This window comes from Corvus brachyrhynchos, unplaced genomic scaffold (genome assembly GCF_000691975.1).
Source record: "Corvus brachyrhynchos isolate BGI_N302 unplaced genomic scaffold, ASM69197v1 scaffold83, whole genome shotgun sequence".
Classification (NCBI taxonomy): Eukaryota; Metazoa; Chordata; class Aves; order Passeriformes; family Corvidae; genus Corvus; species Corvus brachyrhynchos.
Window position 1 is genome coordinate 1,486,684 of NW_008238464.1, and position 19,552 is coordinate 1,506,235.

General features: G+C 42.2%; 1 protein-coding gene across 6 annotated transcripts in view; it reads right to left on the reverse strand.

Moving 5' to 3' along the window:
• Positions 1–15,163, reverse strand: part of KIAA1211L (KIAA1211 like) — a 44,530-nt gene extending 29,367 nt beyond the window's left edge. For 2 of the 6 annotated variants that reach the window (XM_017737172.1, XM_017737169.1), the window contains exons 1-2: positions 14,871–15,159; positions 14,725–14,788 (exon numbers count right to left, since the gene is read on the reverse strand). The gene's annotated coding sequence lies outside the window, so the exon portion shown is untranslated. Of the gene's footprint in view, positions 1–14,007; positions 14,129–14,724; positions 14,789–14,870 lie in introns of all 6 variants that reach the window. The other 4 variants (XM_017737170.1, XM_017737171.1, XM_017737174.1 and 1 more) reach the window with 4 other exon arrangements.
• Between the last annotated feature and the right edge of the window lie 4,389 nt (positions 15,164–19,552).

Below are 19,552 nucleotides of genomic sequence, written 5' to 3' on the forward strand. Positions count from 1 at the left end.
CTTTAAAGCTTCAGCTGTTATATGCATGCCCTGTAGCATCTATAAGCTACACACATCCAGAAGTGGGATCCTACAGTCTCTGTATAAATTATGGATGACATAACTCACATCCCTATCTGTGGCTCACTGGCATCACCCTGCTGCATCCAGCTGCACTCAGGTGAGGGTTTGGTTTTTTTTATCCAAATGTTTGTATGCCATACTTCATTAGTTCTCCATAGTAAAGCCACTGGGGGATAAATCCCCACACAGTGACAATATTTGTTTGAAACATGCAGGCAAGTATGAACATGTTCCCTCTGGCAAAATTCAATCAGACAGTATATTATATTCCCGACAAACCAGAATTGTGTCCCTGTCCCAAACCTTGGCAGACAAATTTCTAGAGAATAAAACCAATTAAAAAAGAAAAGTTAGCTCTGCCATAATGCATGCAAAGATTTGTGTGATTTATTTTGTGACATCTGAGGTCACAAAGAGTGTTTCCACTGGATGCCCCAAACATTGAGGAACACTAATACGTGACCAGGGTTGCAGCATAAATCTCCTGACTTAAGAGTAAACAGAAGGACACTTAACCTTAAAGGGCTCTCTCCTTGCCAGTCATGCATCTTGACGAAAGGTACTCACTCCCCTTCTGCCCTCATGCAGCAATTCTTCAGACCCACCAAGTTTTTGCTGTTTCCTAACATATTTAAGAATTAGTGTCTTACCAAAAAGCTCCCAAAACCCAAGGAAGGCAGCCCTCCACTGCTGTGTCTCTTGCAAGGGTGCAGGGCTGGAGCCCTGGCTTGTGAGGAAGGAGGTGCTTGGCCACCGTGTGTGTGTGTGTGTGTGTGTGTGTGTATGTGGTACTCTTATTCCATCACCCCTGGAATCATGGGGATTTCATTATGAGGGGAAATCAAATTCCTAGGTTAAGGGAAGATGCAGGTCAATGTACATCATTATTTTATATTATTTGTTCTGGATATGACCCATCCTGGGCCAATGCTGGCCTGTTGCTGAAGGAGTTGTGCCATCCACATGAGCAAGATAAAACAATTGAAAAAAACATGTGCAGTTGACCCTACTGGCAAGGGGAAGTTGGGCTGTCTGACCTCAGACTGATCCTGGTTGGATCAGTCAGAGACAATAATCAGACAGAGATAATTGCCAAAGTGTGATTAGAGCTTGTGAGGAGATGAGTAAATTGAACTAAAGTACAGGAATGTAGACAGAGACCAGCATAACATCCAACAACTACTAGAAAAGATTGTAATGGGTTCTGTTGAGATACAGGGGAATGGCTCTCCAGAATCTTAATAATACTTTACTATTATTTATTATGATAAAATATAATAGCAAGTGTATTTGTGGACCCAGCTGGCTCTGACATCTGCAACTATTTTAAGGATCACATGTCAGAGTGACAAAGAGAAAATTAGGAAGATATTATATTACCTGGAGGTTCTAAACCTGTCCAACACATAAATGATTTGTTCCTTGCCAGCAAAACACACAAAGATTGTTTGAAAGATACTGTTTGTCCATGTACTGCTTTAGCAGGTTAACCAAGGATTTCTTTTCAAGGACCCTCTTGAGAGATGCCCAACTCAGGCTGTAATGCTATTAATAAAAAGCACGTTTATAGAGGAATCTGTCTTTCAGCTTATTGATTCAGCTGAAACCCAGTCGAACCCAGGTATTGCGGCTGGCATGCGTAATTTCCGTAACACCAGGTTCCACCACTGCTGCCGGAGTCATCCCTAGACAGCTCAGTGTCACCTGGGGGAAAAACTGGCTGCTTTGCTGGGGGAGAGCTGCCCAAGAGACCTGGGCTGTGTGCAGGGAGGAAGGTTGTCCAGGTAGGATAACTTTGGAGTGAGGCAGAAAGCAACCCAAGGTGCAGGTCAGAGGCACCTGGGTGCAGGAGACACTGGGCACAAGTACCAGTGGCCTCTACCTCCTGTGCAGGAGCCCAGAGACTCTCTTATCCTCAGCAAGGAAATGGTTATTTTAAATTATGGCAAATAAATCCTATAAGTTTGGGTCAGGTAAGCAATACTGGGTTTGCAGCAGGGTGACTGTAAAGCTTTTATAAAAACTGCCTCTCAACTCATCATGCAACTATAAGGATTTGGTTTTCAGTTCAAAAGACAAGTTTCTAGCGCAAACCCAGAGTTTCATGTGACTGTCCCAGGCCAATGGTGGGTGACACAGAGTAGGAGTGACAGCAGCCCTCGCAGCAGTCACTATGTTGTGCAAACATACACTATGACGAGGGCAATGAGGTGCAGCCACCCACCCCATACCAAGGATGCAGAAGAGTTTTGTGCCTGCTGTTACCAAGGGGAGATTTGTTTGTATCAAGGGATGAATGGTCACATCCTTCCTTAACCTGAGAACAGAACAGGGAGGGGAATCAGCAGGTAGCAGAGGGGACTAGAAGAACTTGCAAAATGTTTCTAGGCAGTGTGCTGGTGTTCAGGTTTTCAGAAACATGCTCAAAAGTCAACAGATTCATTTTTAGCAAACCCTGGTTTTGAGCAAACACTGAAGCTGACACTTAGCCGCTTACTTGAGTGCTTTGCCAAGTGATGCTTTGCATTGGAGCAATATCCCAAGACAGTGTGAAGAGATACTGATCCTTGCTGAGCATCCAGCAGCTGCCAGAGATCCCTCTGTGATGCTCTGCAAGCCAGGCACTGCCTGGCTTAGTGTCTCACCAAACCTCGCTGTAGACAATCACATTCATTTCTACCTTAAAATTTACTATGATGTTTTTATTAACCTGGGGGAAGCTGGTTTTCCTTTTAAATGCTTCCTCTGCACTGTCAGAGAAACACTGGTGTTCACCACCAGGAGATAATCCTATTTTCTTTCCCAAATATATAAACTTGGAAAACCCTACTATCTATGTCTTCCCTTTTTCCTTCAGTGTAATGTATTTTAACGGTATCTTTCAAGACTTTTGCTCAACATCTGTAACAAACTTTCCAGTATTAATACATTCATCATAGGAAAGATTTGATTCAAACATGATACTTAGGAGGAGAAACAAAAAAATCCAGAGTTTACCCTTCATACGACTGTAACTGCTTGTCATTTCCCTGATGTAAGCAGAGATTGGAGTTTTTGCTCTGGAGCTAAATTTTTTCACCCTCAAAGCTTTGTTTAAAGTCTACAATGGCCTACAAGTTTAAGAGCTGTGCAACGAAATACTGACAAAATCCAGCAGCTTTGAATCAGCACCCACTGGGACGGGTGGTATTCATTGCGCAGTTATGCTTGGACCTAGAGGCTTGGCTGCTGAGCTTTCTCATTTCCAGTTTCCCCAAGGATTTACTGAAGCCCATCACTTAATTAAATCATCCTGTGGTCTGAAAACTCAGCAGGATTTTCATCCTAGAGAAGCAACCTTCCTTGGTTCTCCCTTGTTAGCAAGGGCAAGATTTGCCACACCACTGGCAGTCACACCTTTTTCCTCTTTCTTTATTGTATTTGTGGTTCTTTTCACAATGGAATACTAGAGGTACTTGGTTTATCAATTTATTATGAGCTTTATAAGCCAAAAATGTTGGATGACAAATTCCTAAATATTACCTCTTTATAACACTATTTTTGCTATATTGGACTTTTCCCAGCAGAAACTTCTTTCACTCTCCTTCTTCCTTCCTAGGTCCTTTCTAGATAAGCTATGATACAAGAAATACATCTAAGACTCTGCCACTGCAGAGAATAGAGATGGAATATAGCAGCACAACAGGTTTTTATTCCCCTTCCTATACCTTCCAAATGCCAGTACACTCAAAACTGTGTATCCAAAAACCAAGCAATAGCAATTAACACCTTTCATTTCTCTTTTGTATAAGAATATCTCTTTTCTAGTAGACAAATAAACATGAGGAGTTAAAAAAATCTGAATTGAGGGAAATTATTTCACATGAGAGGAAGAGCTGCCCTTTTCTCTGAACATCATGATATACACTAGCATTCCTACTAATATTACACAGCCTTGGAGACTTGGAGAGGGGAAAAAAAGGGAAGAAAAAAAAGCAGGGATTCTGGGGATATAAAGAAAACCCAAATACTCAAAGATACTCCTCTAGCTGAGAGAGTAACCAACTCAAAACCATCCCAAATGCCAGGGGCAAAGGCTGAGGCAGCTTTTTCTCATCCTCCCCCTCTCTGAGGACTCCGACCTGAAATGAAGGCACCATCCAGAGGCCACACAGCCTCTTCTCCTGTCACTTGGACTCAGAAATGGGACAGCTCAAAGTTTGCAGGGGGAGCAAGCCCAGGGTGCCTGCCATGGTCCTCGGCCATCCCAGGCACACCAGCAGTGCTTTCACAACCCTGGAGATGCTCCAGCTCTCTGGCATGTGCATTAACAAGAGCATCACCTGGACACAGCCCCAGGGTGCCATGCCTTGGTAAAGCACAGGCTCAAAAGTGTGTTGTGATCACCTGCCTCCCAAGCAAAGGTTTACCCCTGCAGCCAGGGGAGACCTCGTGCTGAAAACATTGTGCAATGGGGTGTGGCAGAAGGAAAAGTGTAGGGCAGCAGGCAGATATTCACACAGCTCAAGAAACCCTGCTGTTCGACACACCTCTCTGCTCAGCCCTCCTCCTGCTAACAGAGATCATTGTCTCCTCCTTTCAAACTCCCAAGCAACTGTCAGTACTCCCAAGTGATAATGCTTGAGCCTAGCTAAAACTAAATCTCTCACAGTATGTCCAATTATAAAATCGTTTCCAAAAGGCATCCATCATCTTGAGCTTTTGTTTCTAAGATAAACCACCTGCAACAGGAGGTCTAAGAAGCATAGTGAAGTGCTGCCCCTGAGCTAGCACAGCACGTATGAGCCCGGGTATTAGGAATGTCCGTATGTGTGACGTGCAGGTCTCTGGGAATCTGATTTGTCTGTATAAACATATCCAAAAATCTCATAAAAAGGACAGGAGAATTTCGTAACAACTGCAACCTCCTTTCCAAAGCTATACATCTTCCTGCTTCAGACCTCTCATTAAGTCAAAGGAGTTTCACTTTTCATTTTTTATTTGGCCTCCAATTTTTGAATCAAGTGAACAAATGCACCTGAGTGCCTGCTTACGTACACACAGCCATCCTAGAAGCTTTATCCAGAGTCCCAGCACTGGGACTGAAGGGTCACACTGCCTTTCTACCATATGTCAGCATCTCTACAGTATCTGTACATATTCTGCCTGTGTCCTCATCATGTGTGAATTATTAAAAATAACTTACCCAGAGAAGACATTTTCTGAGAAAACTGCACTGGTTTCTACTACCAAGTCCATATAAAATATCAAAAATAAACTTCATACCAAACCAGAAAGAAAAACATCCTTTCAGTTTTTGTATACAACTTCGCATTTTGTTTTCAAAGTTGGGCAGACAATCATCTCCTTCAATTTTGTTCAAATGGTGTGAATCGGTAAACAAAAAGTATTGCTTTGCAAAGTCTATGACTTCATGTGTTCTTTGCTTGTTTTAATAATTTAGTGCAGATGCTGTTAGCACCTATTTGTTTACACTGACTGATGTCCACAGGAACATCATCAAAATGTGGTATTTTCACAAACAGTTCACTGTCTAAATGACAGTTTGCTATCCATTTTCATCTGTCTCCCACTGAAGCTCGTACACCTTCCCCATCTTTTCTTATCTGCATTATTGGCTGATAAAAGTGTTTGTTTCTTTGCTTGTGGCTAACATTTTTCTCCAGCTAATGCGATGTTTGTGGCATGCTCTTACATTAAAAGAAAATTTGCATATTGCACAACCACATTGGTGTGGTGAGAGCCTCTGAGCCACTCCTCATGCTCAGAGCAAGGCTGGCTCACATATCTTTGCTGCCAGCATCCTCTCCATGGCTGCATGGGTCCTAGGCCAGCATCCAGGTGAGAACACCCAACCTGAATACAAAGTCAATGTCCTTTTCTTTTAAAACTCTGCCAGTTGGGGATCCTCTGATCCTCTTCCCACCCACTGTCAAAATGAATAGAGCTAGCTGTGAGTGATTTGCCTTTTCTCTCAGAAATAACTAATAAAAGCCAGTTGCACCAGCACATACCTCTTCCAATGCTGTTCCTTGAGCCAGTTTGCTATTCTTCCACCCCCAGTGTGGGTGGAGGTGGAAGAATACCAAGCTGTCCCACACAGAGCAGCAACGTATAACTACTGTAGTGTGTATAACTACTATACACACTACTGCCCCTTTGCATCAGCCCTTGCCTTTGCAGTACTTCATCTATCACTCAAATTCCTGTTGCATACAATGTAAACATAAGGTGGGGCTGGATGTCCCTGGGATCACTGAGAAGAGACATCAAGGGATGTCATGTAATAAAATACCTGCTAAAAGGAAGATTGGAGAGAGGAGATAGGATAGAGTTTGCTGCATGGGCTTTGAGCGCAAGCCTTTGTGCAAACAAGGCAAGGTCTGCCATGAATAGCATGTGAGGCTTTATGGGCTACAACAGAAAAATCTTCCCAAGCCTTTCAGGGTTTTCTGGACATTCAGTTGTTTTCAGTCTTTCACTGCTGTTGGGCAGTGTGTTTTTTCCTTTGCCTAACCAGGCCAAACTACTCTCTGGTGCATCTGCCCCTGTTATTATTCCAAAGGCTGTGCAGATTCTCATCAGATCCTTCATCAGCCCTTCTGCCACAACCCTGCCAACAGCACATTCCTTTCTCTATTACAAGCACAGTGCATTTCCAAGGGATGGGAGGGAGAGGGGAAAACCTTCCTTTTCTACCTTTTTTCCCCCCAAGAATTAATAGTCCTTCCTTTCCTCAGCATTTCTGAGAGAAGTGAGAAACACTCCATGAAATAAACTTTCCTCCTAAGCAGCTTTTGAGGAGTGAACTTTTTGTTTTTTAAAATAGTGCATTGCTACAGAACACACAAACAGGCCAGAAGGCATAACTAGGACTGCCCAGTCTGGTGTCCTGGATAGTGCAGGGAATAGGCTGTTCCAGAAGGGTGAAGGGAACCTTCTTCCCTGATAGAGCCCAGTAACCTGAGGATGTACACCTTCACAAAGGTCATATTTTGTTCGTGGGAAAAGCCTTAGCTTGACTTGCATGCTTTCTTTAAACAAACAAGAAACCCCAACAAACCAAAACCAAAGCAAAGCAAAGAACCATATAAAAGAACTACAGGAAGGGGGGTGGGGGGAGGAGTCTGCATTGGCAGAATAAAGAATAAAGCAAACTCATGTGAAATGTCTTATTCCTATGCCGTAACCCTTTCCTTCTTGCTTTTGGTCCTTTATTTTTTGTGATTTAATAGAGCGGCCAGGAGATTTATTCTACCAACATGGAAAGAATTATTATTAAGAGAACTGTTAAAGTAAAAAAGCCACATTGGCTCTCCTTCTTCCTCAGCATGCAGGGATAATAAAGACATAGCTGTTTTACACAAATACACAAGATCTCCCCCAGCTAGCTGCCTACCAGAGATCCTCTGCTATATTTATGAGCACAAACAGCTCAATAGACTACCAGACTTTTAGGTTTGTACCAGCCATTTTTACTGATGGAAGAACAATCTGTATTTTTAACTTAAATAATATCAAGTGTTCACATAGAGTATTTTGCTAATAATGTTCTGAAGAAGTTCATACCTTTTTTTACAATAGCAAGCTAACATCACTCAGAGTCAAGGGTCAGTGAAGTATTAAAAATTCACTGTGCCTCTCCTTGAAAAGCAATGGAAAATAAAGTAAAATGTCTTTCTTCAGTTAGAACAAAATTACATTTGATTCTACATGTTGTGATTGCAATTACTGTTGAATTCAGCACTGGGAACATTCCTGAAGCTATTTCACAAAAATAATTATACCAGGTCTTTTGGTATTCAGAATGAGTAGAAATATCAACAGTGTTATAAAGTCTCCGTGCCTTTAAACTCACGGAAATATAACAGGGCTTTCATTGATCCTTTCTTGCTTTTTTGGAACCATGAATACAATAAATTGTCTATTCACCTACATACAGACACACACACTTCTTTTGTGGTAAAGAAAGAGCAAGTCTCCCCTGGAAGCACAGCAAGCCCTGAGCAACGGCTCACTGACACCTGCTGCCCCATCAATTAGCCTAATGTAAGGGTGTTCTTGTACAGTGCAGAGGTTAATGGGAGTTTAAGATACAGAAATGTTTAGCAGTACCCGGAATGAGATCCTTGTTCAGCTTTATCTGCTGTTCTGAAGGAGATTCGGTGAGCCAAGTTAACCAGACAAGGAAGTCAGTTGCTAACATCTAGAACTGAATTTGGCCCAGTTTTCACAGGTCCATAATGTGTGTTGTAGTCTATAGAGTAATTTCAACCATTTTGTTAAGTTTCTTTAAAAGTTAATGACAAATCTTTTAAAATGTTGCATTCAACTGAACACAGAATATAGTTATATCCTAGGCCTACTTCCAGATATTTTGCCATTAGAGCAATGAAAATTAGGCAAACTAAAGTAAGAAGGAAAGTGAATAAAATAAAGAGACTAAGCTGGGCTTTACCAGCTTCCTTGGGAATTCCTGTGCTGGAAGGATGAAATAATTATTGAGATCATCCATGAACCATGTGCAGAATAGTTTTAATATTGAACATTTAAAATAGACAGGAAAAAAAGAAAGTAGGAAATGCGAAATGAATGAAACAGGTATTTCTAGGAGAAGCCTGAGCCCATCCAGCTACCAGCCTACCAGCTGAGACCAGCCAGAACATAACATTTCCAGGACCTGCTCATGAAAGGTGCCATCAGGGGCCCTCAGTCCTCAGCTCTACCTCATTTCAGCCCAGACTGCTCTGCTGACCCAGCTGCAGCCATGTGCTAACCTGGAGTCCCCTCGGATGCAGGGATAACAAGAAGCCATGTCTCCAGCCCAAGGACCAGTTCACCTTCCTGGGTCATCCTAGCACGAACAAGCAGTGAGAATGGAGTGAGATCCAGCTGAAGCGACAGGATGGCAGCGGGACATGGTGGGGAAGGGGAGCACCATTCCCCGTGTTCCCTTTGTAGACTGTAAGCTTCAAGACCAGTTTCCTCCCCAAAATCCACACAGTCTGTCCAAAAGGTACAGCCACTGTCAGCACAGTCACAATCCTCTGAAATTTCCCCAGGCAACAGCACTCACATATTTCAGCAATAACTGCTACCTTGTAAACACATTCCACATTCCTGTTGCATTAAACCCCACAGGTCAAATGCAAAGCTGAACAGCCTCTTGTCCAATTGTTGTACAAGGCTTGCTCTGAGGTAGTACCTGTGGCAGACTTTTATTTGGAAAGGACCTTATTTAGCCTCTTTTGACCCTTCCTAATTTAGGCTCTCTCAGCCTTCAAATTATAATTATTTTCTTGAGCCCTGATGGGAGACAGATGAGCCATGGGCTCCTTTATCTTTCCTCCATACCAGTAACATTAGGATCACTTCAGGAAAAAAGAGCATGAGATTTTTAACACAAGGTGATAGTAATACGTGGCTTCCTCAGAGGTCTCAGGTAGGAGTCCAGTTAAGCTGGATTTAATAATCCAGATAATTTCCTACACAAAAAGACTAGAAGATTGCTCTCTGTCCATGCCACAATAAACATCATGTCTCAGTCTTTTCATCGTTGCTTTGAACCCTTCTCCACAGTCTATAAGAAAAACAGTCAGGATTTCACAAATTTAAGAACCCTAATATTTTCATTTACTCCCTTCAAGACAGGAGTTTGCAAACTTTTCATTCCTACTATCCATTCAGGATGTAATTGCTATTTTATGTTTGAAAGAGAGGAAATATTTTTCTGTAGCTCTTATCTCATTTACTTGCAGGTCTATGCTCCAAACCACACTGTGCTCCAAAACAAGGACATGAGCAAATGGAAATAACTGCGACTTGCTCAGATTCTTGTTTTCTCCTTCACTCCTTCCCTGCAGCAATAATCTCAGCAAATATAACCTCTGGTGAGTCATTCTGCATGTATCACCTCCAGCTGCTGCTTCAGAATTGTAGACTTTTGAAAGTCAAAACTCTGAGTGCAGCCTAATAATTTTCCTGCCACCTTGTCAGAAATCCAGACCCAAGGCTCTAGTGTGCCCAATACCACCTGCACAAGCCTACTCATTCCCTTGGACTGGGAGGTAGAAAGCATATCACAGAATAACAGAATTGTTAGGGTTGGAAAGGACGTCTGGAGATCATCTGGCCCAAACCCCCCTGCCGAAGTAGGGTCACCTGGAGCAGTTGACATAGGAACATATCCAGGTGGGTTTTTGAATGTCTACAGAGAGAGCAACTCCACAACCTCCCTGGACAACCTGTTCCACTGCACTGTCATCTTCAAATGTAAAGAAGTTCTTCATGTTGAGGTGAAACTTCTTGTGTTTTAGTTTATAGCCATTGCTCTCATCCTGTCACTGGCCACCACTGGAAAGAGTCTGGCACCATCCTCCTGACATCCACCTTTGAGACATTTATATTCATTAATGAGATCCCCTCTCAGTCTTTTCTTTTCTATACTAAATAGGCCCAGCTCCCGCAGCCTCTCCTCACAAGAGAGATTAAACGCTTCTCCCAACATTCTTCAAGCAGCAGCTCTCAGAGCAGGGACCAGAGTGAGGCTGTCACGCAGAAGCAATGCTCAGCTCCAGGCCTGTCCCCTGCTCCAGCTTTGCTGGAGCCAATGGCATAGACTGAGGTGCCCTCTCTGGCCTAGGACCCAGCTCCCCATGGCACCTTGTGGCATAGTGGAACTCAGGAGGCAAAGGGAACATATTTGTTCTCCCCAGGTCTTTGCTGGGAGGGGTTCCATGGACCACCGGTAGGGAATACACTGTGAGAAATGTCTCCCTTTTCCCGCATCACCGCTTGCCCTCAGTCTCTTCTCCTTTCTGCAACTGGGACAGAAGTTCTCCCTATCCCCCTCTGACATGATAAACACCTTCCTTGTGAAACTCCTCACTGCTTAAGATGTCTGTCAGAAATCTCTTGTGTGCACATTTGCCTCTGGCAGCATCTCCATCTTGGCAATGGAAAGAGGAAGACGTTTCAGGAATTAATAAGTCTAAATCACTTCACCTGAAAGAGACACACCTCTGCAGAGGAGATCTCTTCCTTTCTGCCTGTTCTAAACCTAATTTTCAGGTTCCTGTATAGCCTTCAGGGCTTACTTGGCATGGGGAATAGGATGGTGGGGATGGGAATGTAAAGCCATTTGGAGACATCCCATTTGTCTCCAGGCTCCCTTCTTTGAATATACCACAAATGTTTTACTTCAATTCTCAAAAGCCCAATGAGATGCAGGTTATTAATTCATGACTATGACAAGATTATTATGGTTAATTTAACATGTGCAGGCACTTAAGTAACTACTGTTGGGAAATATTTGTCATTAATTCAGAAATTTCCTGCCTGTAATTTGGCAAATATAAATGCAAGTGTGAAGCAGAAATCCAGCATGACATAAAGAGCACTCATCTGCCATCACCTTTACATGTGACTGTACAATGCTTGATCTCTGCTTGATTTAAATATGCACAACAAAATGTACTGCAGGATTCATAAATTAAATGCCATTGACATTCATTTGCTAGAAAGAGCCCAGATGTAGGAAGAGAAACAGAGAAGCAGACAATATCCCCATGGGTAGCAAAAGGGACACCATTAGGAGAGAGTGTGGCAGAGCAGTATTCCTAATCAAAGCTCAAAAAGCAAAGCTGTGCAAACAAAACCTACTTGTGTGGGCTTTTCTCCCACCTCCTGTGGGTCTGCAATAATTCCTACCAAGGCAGGTGGTGCAGAGTAAAACCACCAGAGTGGTTTCAGTCAGGAACAACTTGTGTCTGAGGCATGGCACAGACCCTGGAGGGTCATCCCATTGCTCCTGGGGAGGGAACTCCCTGCCTCAAACTGCTGTGCTTTGCTTACTCCCCTACCAGGGAGGTAGGTGAAAATTCTGCGTGTACAAAGCTAGTTGCAGCAAAAAATCAAAAACTCAAGTCCAAAGTAACCAGTCTCATTGCACCTGAGAAGGGTCCCAGCATTTCTTGGCCTTTGCTCATCCCTTGGCCAGGTCCAAAGCCAGGGATGAGTCATTTTGCTCACAAAGGCTCTTTAGCTCTGTGGTTTTGCAAGATTTATCACTATGAGATGCATCCCACCTATCAGGTCCTTCTCACTGAGGAGCTCCATGCATTGCCTGAACTTTTTCAGTTCTCTCATATGGTAAAAACTCCTTAGGGAAATCCTGAGGAATGTTTTGGTACACTTATATCTTTGAGTTTCACATAGGTGTTTCAGAATAAAATTTGGAAACATACTACCAGAGGGAATTTCCTGAGCATTCAGTCCCTTGTTGCTGGCAAACACTTGATATAATCCCTTCACAGGCTGATTAAATTCTTATTTTGAAAACTATTCAAAATTCAAATGCTATTCCAGAACTTGGTAACTCTGATGGGTAGAAAATCCCAGACTATATGACCGGTGCTAATGTAATACTTTCCTTGAAGCAGCTTTTTTCTTTTGCCACAGGTATTTAGAGAAGATGTCCATCTCCCCTTTCAGCCTTCATCTTCAAAGCCAAACAAGCCATGGCATCTTAATTTCCTCACAGATATAAGCTCTCTATTATCCTGCCATCTTACTAACTTTTCTCTGCACCTGTCCTACTCCAAGCTCACCTCTTCTGGCAGCCGGATGCCCAGAGCCAGACACTGGGTCCCAGGCAGTCTCTATAGCTAAATGACACAAAGGTCACTCTTGGATTTAAGCTTCCCAGCTCCTAGTTAGACTTGCACATGTTGGCAGACAAATAGAGAGAAAGCATTCACCTGCCTCCTCTAGCCTGCTCTCTACTGCAGAGTCCAAGTACATGTTTGAGCTATCAAGAAGTGTTTGTGCAAGGCCAGTGTTTCAATAACCTCTGCAGACTTGGCTCTTTCCTACGTCCAACCACCCAGATGCTGATGCTGGCTGCCAATACCAGACTTCAGGACTCATTCCAGCTTCTTTTCAAAGCCCGAAGTGCCAGCATACGCTCCCTTGGCTGGATTTGCAAGGGCCCAGCCATCTGTGTATCTACAGAGTGTCTCTGGTGTAGATACAATGGGAAAATATTTAGCCTTTTACATGAAGTTGGCAAATATACTGGCTCAAGCCTGAGGAAATTCTGATTGTCTTTGCTTAGGGGCCTGCTTTTCTTAAAAATTGTAAAAATATTTGTGAGTCACAGCAATGGGTAGGGAATGAGACATCTAGCAGAGCTCCCAGCTCTGGCAGAGGAGCATTACTAAGAGGACACTGCCCGACTTTGTGAACAGAGGAAAGATCAGGAGGTACTGGGTGACTTAATCTCTCGTGTCCCATGCTATGCTCTGAGGGTGCTATTTTACTGAAATAGCTAGATCAAAGCTACTAAAGAGGTTTCTGCCATTAACTGTCTCCTGAAAGTTGCTGACCTAGACACCAGAACAATTAAATGAAATGTGAAGCACCTCCTCAAACAGATATTTTTCCTACTCTGTCCTACATCACCTAATCAGACAGTAGTATGAAGTTACACACTTGGGAGAGCTTTTTGTAATAAAGGACATCCTGAACTGCATGAAGACACTGCCCTGGTATATATTTTTTCTATCTTCTTATGTGGACACACACCCTGTGAGTCCTAGGAATGAATGTATGAGCTCTCCCATAAGTACGATAGAGACAAAAAGTCTGGGATACCAAATTGGACATGTACACTTGAAAAGCAGCTGCTGTATCAGGTATGCAATGTGAGACTCTGGGAATTGTTTTTCTGAATATTAAATGTGGAAAATATCAATTGAAGCTGCACTTAGTCCCTCTGAAGAAATCAACTTCTGAATGCCTTAGAGTCAACATTCAAATTGAACAGTTTCATATTAGAGATAATTAAAATACATTGCTTAAAAATAATCTGGTCTTTTATGTCCTTATTCAGAATCCACCACTACAACTTCCGATGCAAAAACTATAAACATGCTTGCAGTGTACCTGTCTCAGAGATGTGCAGCCAGATCTTTGGCTGATGTCACTTGGCAGGCCTTTGCTCAAGTTAATTGGAGCTGTATCAATTCATATATCTGAAGAGATGGAATGTACTGCTTATAGACTTCTGAAAAAGGCAAGTTAAACAGCTTGTATGCACCTGGAGACATTAATTTCTATGTTTTTCAAAATAAGAAAACTGTATTTTCTGTGAGGAGTGGTTCTTCAGAAAACCATCATGCCAGCCCTGTACCAGCACTAGATACGAACAGACTCTGGTTTGATTCCCACCATTTCTACTATCTGTGAGTAGAGAAGATACAACACAAGGAACACAATATTTTTTTGTATTTTTCTTAGAATGGCACATTGCTTTAATTTTTACATTTAACAAAGGGCTTCTACTTGTAATCTATCAAAGGAAAACAAAAAGCAGTAAAAAATCCCATTGTGTTACTAACCAGAGGCAATGATTGCTGGCCTCTGCAAACAATACATAGCCAGAGGGACTTGCTGCTTTCTATTTTGCAAATATGCTACAAGCAGTGAGTTGCAGCGAGAGCATGGCAACCAATAACTCTTGATCACTTCAAGATTTTTCATTAGCCAATTCTACAGTAAATTAACTAGACAAGTTTAAAGGTTGTTTTCAACAATTTATAAACACACACCACAAAGAACAAGACAAGACAGTTCATCTTTCTACTTAACTTTTTTACTTACCATCCAATGAAACTTTAATAAGTACAAAGGCAGGTCAATAGTCCCAGAATTGAATGTTGTGCACCTGTGTAACCAAGAAACACATTTCACCTGCAGGAAAACAACCCTTAAAGTACCTCAGACATAAACTTTCTTCAGCTGCTTACCTGCGTAGGTTCCTGTTTGTCAGATTCAATGCACCACAAAAGGCTACTGGTGTTTCAAAAGGGATCTGTCACCTTGCCAGACATTTAAGTGGTAGCAAAACCAGCAGAGGCACTTTCAAGTTTGTGCAGAGAATTCTGAAAGTCTCAATTCAGTTCGACTTGGACAGTGCACCCTATGTCCCATCAGATACCCAGCACGGGGCTACTCTGCCTTGCTGAAGCATGAGTTATTAGCACTGCCCTGATCCTTTCACCAAGTGATCCCTGTATCTAACGCGGAAGGAGTCGGTCAGAGGAGAAAGCACCAGTATCCCCCAGTTGCTAGGTAACAAGCAGGGAGATCCTGACCTGAATTCTTAGTGCAGGCTGATGTTACTCAGGAAGCTTAGCTGGGTCCTTCCTGGAAAGGGAGGGCTACACCAAAAAGTCACTCCTGGCTTTGTTAAAGGCCACTGCGTAGCACCCAGGACCAAGGGACAGCTGCTGAGCTATTTTTATGATAAAAAGGCACCTGTTGCAAAAATAGGAAGTACACATACAAAAATGGAGGGTGACATTTTCTGCTCTTCATGCCAGTGAAACCAGAAAGTTTTTAACCTTAAAATACAATCTATTTCAAATCTGGTCATTAAATAAAGCAGAAGAAACCACCCAGCATGTGCACAGCCTCAACATTAACAAATGCAATGAGAGAATATTAAGTACATGAAAATAAAAAAAATAATATTATCCCATACACATACACTATGAAGCATAATACAAAGCTAAACTCAACATAGAAAACTGAAAGGAAGCAAATGATGGAAGTTTATGATGACACAAAACTCTGCATTTTCTGGCCATGTAAATATTATAAATTATTGCCATGCCATTGTATTACTCTATTTAGCTTGCAAATTCCTCAAGATGTATTTTCTAAAAGACGAAAAGTAAGAGCTGAGCCAGACCTGAAGAGCTAAAGTGCCTCTGGGTCCTTTGGATGGGGTATACCCAACCCTGTCATCCTGTATAGCAAAAGGAAATAATGCCTACTCATATGCAGCATAACACAAATGTCAAAGACCCAATTATCTGGAAAAGATGCCTGTTTGCTTTCTACTGGCTCCAAGGAACATCTTGGTAAAAATGGCATGAAAGCGATGCTGTGCACACCACGTGTGGCATGGCTCCCACAGGCTGGAGGGGCCCATGAGGCCAGGAGGGCTGAGGGGTATCGGTGCAGAAACAAGTCTTTTCATTCCAACCGCCTGCTTCCCCATCACATCTGAGCACATTCTCACATGTGAGCAGCTCCCTCCTTGCTCAAGTAGATTCTGCCAGTCCCAGACAGGAATATCTGTCAGGATTCCAACTCAGCCAGGGCAGCAGCTCCCATCTCTCTGCATGAGAGGTTTGCAGTGGGTGTACCTACCACCCAACTGCCACATGGGCAACAGCTCTTTTAAAGAAGGGTCTCAGGGACAGGAGGACTGGCCAGTCATGTCTAGAGAAGTCCAGCTATGACCTTAAAAGGGAATTACTCCACAACAGCCTTTTATCTGGTAGAAACAAAGCAATGCTTTAATGGAAGGGAAAGGCACACGTGTCTTTGCAGAAAGCCAGCCCTGCTCAGCCGTGCAATGGCACACCTAATGCTTACTCCTAATGCATGTAGTGTATCCCCAAAAAGGCTCTCCTTTCAATGTAGCCAGGTTCAGCGGCCCAGTAAATCTGTGTTAAGCCCAGACTCGAGGTCAGGAAGCAGTCTCTCAGCTATGCTTGATATCTCTCCCTCCCCATAAATGTCCCTATTTATCCAGGGAATCAGTCTACCCCTGCAGCAATTATAACTGCCCAAAACCAGATGAGTATTATGGTACTTCAAGTACCTTTCTGAACAAGAGCCAAAGCTCATCATATTGATAGGAAAATTACAGTTCTTTTATTCATTTCCCTTTCTCATTTTATTGCAGAAACAGGAAAAGCACATAGAGTTAAGTCTATCCCCTAAGCACTTACATTTCCAGACAAAATAGTTACGGATGTCACAATCTGAATTCAGCAGGGTTAAATTAATCCAGGTTTTACATAGAGGTTCATAATAGAAAAACCCCTATAGAAAACCAATAGGCATTTGGAGGAAACATAGTGAAAATTTAAGATATTAAATATATACTCACCTGCTGCTAAAGAAAAACTGATCACGTTACAACACAGCCGGCACAAATCAGAAGCCACAGCTCTGTGAAGTGCGACTGATTTTTAAGCAGTGCAGGTACTCTGAAACAATTTTTGGATGAAAGGCCATCTTACAGATACCATCACTAGGAGGCAAAACAGTGCAGAAAATCTACTCATAGAAATATTTGTGTTTTAGATAGTGCTAGACTAATTTTTTTTACTATAGATTCAGCTTTTGCATACCAAGTGAAGTGGATGGCACTTCAGTGCAACTTTTCCTACAAATTCTTCTAAATGGTCTTAATGTTCAGCCATGCAACAAGCTGCATTAAATAGCAGATACTAGAGAGAACAGAGAAAGCTTGGCAAGATGAAAGGTGTGGCAAATATAAGCTTTTACTAGTGAGGTCCTTAACAGAGGCAAAGAGAAATTGAAAGACACAAATATGGTAGATTTGAGAAGACTGCTGAGCCCAAAAGACATAGGAAGAAGGAAATCCTTTCAGGATTCATGTAAAAGTTAGAAAAAAGATGTAGATGGGAACAATGCTGTTGGAAATGCTGATTCCACGGAGAGCACAAACTGGACACCTCTCCTCTCTTTTAACATCTCCTCCAGTCATGTCTTGAACAGCAAGAACAGGTAAGTAGTAAAATGGAGCTGGGTGGGGTACAGAAAATCCACTCCATAGTGTTAAAAATAACCTATCACATCTTCCTATTGTCTAAACTGGCATAACTCCACCAGCTTCATTTTATGCCAGTTTAAGATGTGGTCAAATGCAGTAAGAGGAAGATAGCAGTTCCTCTTACATTTCACTTTGCCTGCAGGCAGGTTTCAGCAAATTGCGTGTCTATTCCAGGGGAACATACTTAATGAAGGATTTAATCTTCCTGATGAATACAGAAGGATGCCAAAGTACCAAACTTGTCAAACACACCTTGCAATAAAACACACTGTTACAAATTTGCTTTACTTGGCTATATACTTGTAAAGAGGTGTAAAACAGCTCCAAATTGCCTGACTTCAACCACTGAAAGTCAAACACTGCTGTCCAAATCCGCTTGCAAAGGTGTAGCGTTACAGTAATTGAGACGGTCCGTAATCCGCTCACATCTCCGCGCACATCAGTAGCACAGTGCTGAGAAGTCTCCCGGTTGTTCAGCCGCAGAAGGAGCTGCGTGAAGCACTGATTCACGCGGATGAATTGTAACCAAGCAACACTGCCAGCATCTCTCCAGCCCATTGTTCAGCTGAGCTCGGGAGAATAGCAGCAGAACAGCACTGAAAAAACCTTCCAAACTCCGACTTCAGTTAAAGGGTACCATCCCTCTAACACTAGGTATAGTAAATTTTTTAACCAAAATTTAACAGAAATAAGCTGTTACTTCCCTCTCAGTAAAGATAATGATGTGCCTGAAGGCAGCAAATTAATTTCTGTGTGTCCAGGACCTCTTGTAAATCATCTTTACAAAAGAAAGAGTTGAAATTCACTTTACACAAGAAATGCAGGGCAATGAATTATTCATCTGAGCAGAGGGACAGAAAAACTGCCTTTTTGTTAGTCTGGCTATTAGACACTGAGGGAAACTAAAGACTTTCTCAGATACAATGACTAATCAGTAACAACACAGATGAGATGGAAAGGAAATAGATATTTGAAAATTTTGTTCAGTGAAAGTTGGCAACATTTTCCCATGTAAATGTCTGAAATCAACAGTTAATGCACAAAATACTGCTACAACACCATCACTCATGTGAACCTTATTATCAACAGAGGCATTAAAAAATTAGGTTACAATACTGAAATCTTTTTCTTTTATTGCAGTTAAGTCTGAGTGGTGGGATTATTTGTTCTGTTTAATGCCACTGGCCTGGATGTCAAGAATAAAGTTCACTGCAAAATTATCCACTGTTGCCCTTTATGGAAATAAGTTGACACAGTCTGCCAACAAAACTGTTGGTTACTAGATGTTTTTGCAATGTTCAACAGTATTCCCATTTTACCAGAAAAAAAAAAAAATCATGTATAAATTAAGAATACGATACAGAATTGACTTCTTTTCGTAACATAAAAGGCTAGCAGCTGTAGGCATTTCTCAGCGCATAAAAACCAAAAGCACTGACCTGTAAAACAGAAATAGTAATAACATCTGCTAGACTTCTGGGCTCTGAAATCACATTCCCTTAGAGCAAGTTTCCAAAAGAAAGGTTGGGCACTTATGTAAAATACCAATTCCGTTTTCAATGGATTATGTTTCTCTTTTTAAATTATACTTAAAAGCCTGAGTCCGAAAGCACATCCATCTTTGTTCTCCAGGAACTAATGCAGTAGGGCAAAGTAACAAAATGCCATGGCATTGGCATAAAAATAGATTTATCAATGTCTTTCAGAATTTGTGATATCATAGAATCATAGAATGGCTTGGGTTGGAAGGGACCCTAAAGATTATCTTGTTCTAACCCGCCCGCCATGGGCAGGGACACTTTTCACTAGACGAGGCTGCTCCAAATGCCCACC